Below are 7500 nucleotides of genomic sequence, written 5' to 3' on the forward strand. Positions count from 1 at the left end.
TGTTTGGTCTTCCCCACTGACAGTGCGCCTTTGCTGGGTAAGTTGTGGACGTGCCAGGCACCCCCGGGACACCGGTGGAACGCGGCCGGACTCGTGGTACTCCAACCCGGGCATAATTTTGGATATTTCCCGGTCCTTTTTTTCCCCACTTTCCCAACTTTTCTTCCCAATCACAGTGCGCCTTTGCTGGGTAAGTTGTGGACATGGCAGGCACCCCCGGGACACCGGTGGAACGCGGCCGGACTCGTGGTACTCCAACCCGGGCATAATATTGGATCAAATTCGGGACTTTTGCCCACTTTCCCAACTTTTCTTCCCAATCACAGTGCGCCTTTGCTGGGTAAGTTGTGGACATGCCAGGCACCCCCGGGACACCGGTGGAACGCGGCCGGACTCGTGGTACTCCAACCCGGGCATAATTTTGGATCAAATTCGGGACTTTTGCCCACTTTCCCAACTTTTCTTCCCAATCACAGTGCGCCTTTGCTGGGTAAGTTGTGGACATGCCAGGCACCCCCGGGACACCGGTGGAACGCGGCCGGACTCGTGGTACTCCAACCCGGGCATAATTTTGGATCAAATTCGGGACTTTTGCCCACTTTCCCAACTTTTCTTCCCAATCACAGTGCGCCTTTGCTGGGTGCGTCGTGGACATTGTAGGCACCCCGAGACACTGGTGGAACGCGGCGGGACTTGTGGGACTCGAACCTGGGTGTGATTTTGGACCAAATTCGGGACTTTTGCCCACTTTCCCAACTTTTCTTCCCAATCACAGTGCGCCTTTGCTGGGTAAGTTGTGGACATTGTAGGCACCCCGGCACTCTGATGGAACGCGGCGGGACTTGTGGGACTCGAACCTGGGTGTGATTTTGGACCAAATTCGGGACTTTTGCCCACTTTCCCAACTTTTCTTCCCAATCACAGTGCGCCTTTGCTGGGTGCGTTGTGGACATTGTAGGCACCCCGAGACACTGGTGGAACGCGGCGGGACTTGTGGGACTCGAACCTGGGTGTGATTTTGGACCAAATTCGGGACTTTTGCCCACTTTCCCAACTTTTCTTCCCAATCACAGTGCGCCTTTGCTGGGTGCGTTGTGGACATTGTAGGCGCCCCGGAACCCTGGTGGAACGCGGCGGGACTTGTGGGACTCGAACCTGGGTGTGATTTTGGACCAAATTCGGGACTTTTGCCCACTTTCCCAACTTTTCTTCCCAATCACAGTGCGCCTTTGCTGGGTAAGTTGTGGACATTGTAGGCACCCCGGAACCCTGGTGGAACGCGGCGGGACTTGTGGGACTCGAACCTGGGTGTGATTTTGGACCAAATTCGGGACTTTTGCCCACTTTCCCAACTTTTCTTCCCAATCACAGTGCGGCTTTGCTGGGTGCGTTGTGGACATTGTAGGCACCCCGAGACCCTGGTGGAACGCGGCGGGACTTGTGGGACTCGAACCTGGGTGTGATTTTGGACCAAATTCGGGACTTTTGCCCACTTTCCCAACTTTTCTTCCCAATCACAGTGCGCCTTTGCTGGGTGCGTCGTGGACATGTCAGGCACCCCGGAACCCTGGTGGAACGCGGCGGGACTTGTGGGACTCGAACCTGGGTGTGATTTTGGACCAAATTCGGGACTTTTGCCCACTTTCCCAACTTTTCTTCCCAATCACAGTGCGCCTTTGCTGGGTAAGTTGTGGACATTGTAGGCACCCCGGAACCCTGGTGGAACGCGGCGGGACTTGTGGGACTCGAACCTGGGTGTGATTTTGGACCAAATTCGGGACTTTTGCCCACTTTCCCAACTTTTCTTCCCAATCACAGTGCGCCTTTGCTGGGTGAGTTGTGGACATTGTAGGCACCCCGGAACCCTGGTGGAACGCGGCGGGACTTGTGGGACTCGAACCTGGGTGTGATTTTGGACCAAATTCGGGACTTTTGCCCACTTTCCCAACTTTTCTTCCCAATCACAGTGCGCCTTTGCTGGGTGCGTTGTGGACATTGTAGGCACCCCGGAACCCTGGTGGAACGCGGCGGGACTTGTGGGACTCGAACCTGGGTGTGATTTTGGGTGATTTTGGACCAAATTCGGGACTTTTGCCCACTTTCCCAACTTTTCTTCCCAATCACAGTGCGCCTTTGCTGGGTGCGTTGTGGACATTGTAGGCACCCCGGAACCCTGGTGGAACGCGGCGGGACTTGTGGGACTCGAACCTGGGTGTGATTTTGGACCAAATTCGGGACTTTTGCCCACTTTCCCAACTTTTCTTCCCAATCACAGTGCGCCTTTGCTGGGTAAGTTGTGGACATTGTAGGCACCCCGGAACCCTGGTGGAACGCGGCGGGACTTGTGGGACTCGAACCTGGGTGTGATTTTGGACCAAATTCGGGACTTTTGCCCACTTTCCCAACTTTTCTTCCCAATCACAGTGCGCCTTTGCTGGGTGCGTTGTGGACATTGTAGGCACCCCGGAACCCTGGTGGAACGCGGCGGGACTTGTGGGACTCGAACCTGGGTGTGATTTTGGACCAAATTCGGGACTTTTGCCCACTTTCCCAACTTTTCTTCCCAATCACAGTGCGCCTTTGCTGGGTGAGTTGTGGACATTGTAGGCACCCCGAGACACTGGTGGAACGCGGCGGGACTTGTGGGACTCGAACCTGGGTATAATTTTGGATAAAATTCGGGACTTTTGCCCACTTTCCCAACTTTTCTTCCCAATCACAGTGCGCCTTTGCTGGGTGCGTCGTGGACATGTCAGGCACCCCGGAACCCTGGTGGAACGCGGCGGGACTTGTGGGACTCGAACCTGGGTGTGATGCCTTTGCTGGGTGCGTTGTGGACATTGTAGGCACCCCGAGACACTGGTGGAACGCGGCGGGACTTGTGGGACTCGAACCTGGGTATAATTTTGGATAAAATTCGGGACTTTTGCCCACTTTCCCAACTTTTCTTCCCAATCACAGTGCGCCTTTGCTGGGTGCGTCGTGGACATGTCAGGCACCCCGGAACCCTGGTGGAACGCGGCGGGACTTGTGGGACTCGAACCTGGGTGTGATTTTGGATCATTTCGTGGCCTTTTGCTATGCATGCCTTCTCCCCGCTAGTTTGATGTGTGCTGCTGCAAAAGTTCCAAGAGGGCGTTTTTGCCCCCCTCCAAACCCCCTCTCTTTGTTTATAGTGCATATTTTCTGCTGGATCTACTCTCTATTTACTCCAAGGAAAAAAACTAGCCGGTCGCGGCAAATTTTTACAATCGGTCGCCAAACTACGGCACGAGGGCCGAACGCGGTACGCCGGCGTCCAAGATACGGCCCGGGGATTTTTTTGATTTTTTGGGCTTTTTTTGATTTTTTTGGACATGTTGGGCATCCCAGGACTCGGGTGCGACTGCAGGACGTGTGGGGCTCTAACCTGGGTGTGGTTTTTGGTCATTTTCCGGACTTTTGCCCACTTTTCCAACTTTTCTTCCCAATCACAGTGCGCCTTTGCTGGGTGCGTCGTGGACATGTCAGGCACCCCGGAACACTGGTGGAATGCGGCGGGACTTGTGGGACTCAAACCTGGGTATAATTATGGATCAAATTCGGGACTTTTGCCCACTTTCCCAACTTTTCTTCCCAATCATAGTGCGCCTTTGCTGGGTGCGTTTTGGGCATGTGGGGGGCACCTCGGACTCGGGTGGGACGCGGCGGGACTTGTGGCACTCGTACCTGTGTGTGATTTTTGATCATTTTGTGGACTTTTCCCCAGACACTCTCCACTTGTCTACCCCACTTCCCCTGTGACTTTGCTGGGGGGCGTTTCCCCGCTGTCCTTTGTAGTGTAAGGGTTACTTTTCTTTTTTTTCTGTCTGAAAATATGGCCCACGAAAGGCCTCACATTCCCCGGGAAGACCTGATGGACGCCCCGGCGTCACCGAAATACGGCAAACTGTCTGAAAATAGGGGCTCCAAGGGTTCCCCACTCTTTCTGGCCCACAAAAGGCCTCTCATTCCCCGGGAACACCTGTAGGACTCCCCGGCGTCAAGGAAATACGCCAAACCGTCTGAAAATAGAGGCCCAAAAGAACTGGAAATAATGTGTTTAATTTGGGGGGTGATGTCTATAATTATGGGGGTGCATTGGAGGCGGGAGTCCACTGGAGGGCTCCACACCGTCTGAATATAGGGCCCCAAAAGGCCTGGAATTAATGTATTTAATTTGGGGGGTGCATTTGCAGCGGGAGTCCACCGGAGGGCTCCATTTCCCCACTCTTTTGTTGACATATGGCCACAAAAGGCCTCTCATTCCCCGGGAAGACCTGATGGACGCCCCGGCGTCACCGAAATAAGCCAAACTGTCTGAAAATAGGGGCTCCAAGGGTTCCCCACTCTTTCTGGCCCACAAAAGGCCTCTCATTCCCCGGGAACACCTGTAGGACTCCCCGGCGTCAAGGAAATACGCCAAACCGTCTGAAAATAGGGGCCCAAAAGAACTGGAAATAATGTGTTTAATTTGGGGGGTGATGTCTATAATTATGGGGGTGCATTGGAGGCGGGAGTCCACTGGAGGGCTCCACACCGTCTGAATATAGGGCCCCAAAAGGCCTGGAATTAATGTATTTAATTTGGGGGGTGCATTTGCAGCGGGAGTCCACCGGAGGGCTCCATTTCCCCACTCTTTTGTTGACATATGGCCACAAAAGGCCTCTCATTCCCCGGGAAGACCTGATGGACGCCCCGGCGTCACCGAAATAAGCCAAACTGTCTGAAAATAGGGGCTCCAAGGGTCCCCCACTCTTTCTGGCCCACAAAAGGCCTCTCATTCCCCGGGAACACCAAAAGAACTGGAAATAATGTGTTTAATTCAGGGTGCATTTGCAGCGAGTGTCCACCAGAGGGCTCCAATTCCCCAGCTATAGTCCTGGTACTCTAAAATGATGGCACTTAGTCAAATTTCCGCCTTTTTTTGATGACTTCCAACTAGGAGAGGGACTAATTTTGAGTTCCGGACCCGGGTGGAGAACCATAGCAGGTCGGCCTTCTTAAAGGGAAATGCTCCTAGGCACTTAGTCAAATTTACGCCTTTTTTTTGGACTTCCAGCGAGGAGAGGGACTAATTTTGCTTTCCGCACCCGGGTGGAGAACCATAGCAGGTCAGCCTTCTTAAAGGGACATCCTCCTAGGCACTTAGTCAAATTTACGCCTTTTTTTTGGACTTCCAGCGAGGAGAGGGACTAATTTTGCTTTCCGTACCCGGGTGGAGAACCATAGCAGGTCAGCCTTCTTAAAGGGACATCCTCCTAGGCACTTAGTCAAATTTCCGCCTTTTTTTTGGACTTCCAGCGAGGAGAGGGACTAATTTTGCTTTCCGCACCCGGGTGGAGAACCATAGCAGGTCAGCCTTCTTAAAGGGACATCCTCCTAGGCACTTAGTCAAATTTACGCCTTTTTTTTGGACTTCCAGCGAGGAGAGGGACTAATTTTGCTTTCCGTACCCGGGTGGAGAACCATAGCAGGTCAGCCTTCTTAAAGGGACATCCTCCTAGGCACTTAGTCAAATTTCCGCCTTTTTTTTGGACTTCCAGCGAGGAGAGGGACTAATTTTGCTTTCCGCACCCGGGTGGAGAACCATAGCAGGTCAGCCTTCTTAAAGGGACATCCTCCTAGGCACTTAGTCAAATTTACGCCTTTTTTTTGGACTTCCAGCGAGGAGAGGGACTAATTTTGCTTTCCGTACCCGGGTGGAGAACCATAGCACGTCGGCCTTCTTAAAGGGAAATGCTCCTAGGCACTTAGTCAAATTCACGCCTTTTTTTTGGACTTCCAGCGAGGAGAGGGACAATTTGGCGTTCCTGACCCAGGTGGAGAACCATAGCAGGTCGGCCTTCTTAAAGGGAAATGCTCCTAGACACTTAGTCAAATTTACACCTTTTTTTTTTGGACTTCCAGCGAGGAGAGGGACAATTTTGCTTTCCTGACCCAGGTGGAGAACCATAGCACGTCGGCCTTCTTAAAGGGACATCCTCCTAGGCACTTAGTCAAATTCACGCCTTTTTTTTGGACTTCCAGCGAGGAGAGGGACTAATTTGGCGTTCTGTACCCAGGTGGAGAACCAAGGGACGTCGGCCTTCTTAAGGGGACATCCTCCTAGACACTTAGTCAAATTCACGCCTTTTTTTTGGGACTTCCAGCGAGGAGAGGGACTAATTTGGCGTTCCGTACCCAGGTGGAGAACCATAGCAGGTCGGCCTTCTTAAAGGGAAATGCTCCTAGACACTTAGTCAAATTTACACCTTTTTTTTTTGGACTTCCAGCGAGGAGAGGGACAATTTTGCTTTCCTGACCCAGGTGGAGAACCATAGCACGTCGGCCTTCTTAAAGGGACATCCTCCTAGGCACTTAGTCAAATTTACGCCTTTTTTTTGGACTTCCAGCGAGGAGAGGGACAATTTTGCTTTCCTGACCCAGGTGGAGAACCATAGCACGTCGGCCTTCTTAAAGGGACATCCTCCTAGGCACTTAGTCAAATTTACGCCTTTTTTTTGGACTTCCAGCGAGGAGAGGGACAATTTTGCTTTCCTGACCCAGGTGGAGAACCATAGCACGTCGGCCTTCTTAAAGGGAAATGCTCCTAGGCACTTAGTCAAATTCACGCCTTTTTTTTGGACTTCCAGCGAGGAGAGGGACAATTTTGCTTTCCTGACCCAGGTGGAGAACCATAGCACGTCGGCCTTCTTAAAGGGAAATGCTCCTAGACACTTAGTCAAATTCACGCCTTTTTTTTGGACTTCCAGCGAGGAGAGGGACAATTTTGCTTTCCGCACCCGGGTGGAGAACCATAGCAGGTCAGCCTTCTTAAAGGGACATCCTCCTAGGCACTTAGTCAAATTTACGCCTTTTTTTTGGACTTCCAGCGAGGAGAGGGACTAATTTTGCTTTCCGCACCCGGGTGGAGAACCATAGCAGGTCAGCCTTCTTAAAGGGACATCCTCCTAGGCACTTAGTCAAATTTCCGCCTTTTTTTTGGACTTCCAGCGAGGAGAGGGACTAATTTTGCTTTCCGCACCCGGGTGGAGAACCATAGCAGGTCAGCCTTCTTAAAGGGACATCCTCCTAGGCACTTAGTCAAATTTACGCCTTTTTTTTGGACTTCCAGCGAGGAGAGGGACTAATTTTGCTTTCCGTACCCGGGTGGAGAACCATAGCACGTCGGCCTTCTTAAAGGGAAATGCTCCTAGACACTTAGTCAAATTTACCAAACTTTTCTATAGAGGCCTGGTACTCTAAAATGATGACACATAGACAAAAAACCAAACTTTTCTATAGAGGCCTGGTACTCTAAAATGATGACACATAGACAAAAAACCAAACTTTTCTATAGAGGCCTGGTACTCTAAAATAATGACACTTAGTCAAATTTCCGCCTTTTTTTGACTACTTCCAGCTAGGAGAGGGACTAATTTGGCGTTCCGTACCCAGGTGGAGAACCATAGCACGTCGGCCTTCTTAAAGGGAAATGCT

The sequence above is a fragment of the Nerophis lumbriciformis genome, unplaced genomic scaffold (genome assembly GCF_033978685.3).
Source record: "Nerophis lumbriciformis unplaced genomic scaffold, RoL_Nlum_v2.1 HiC_scaffold_64, whole genome shotgun sequence".
NCBI lineage: Eukaryota > Metazoa > Chordata > Actinopteri > Syngnathiformes > Syngnathidae > Nerophis > Nerophis lumbriciformis.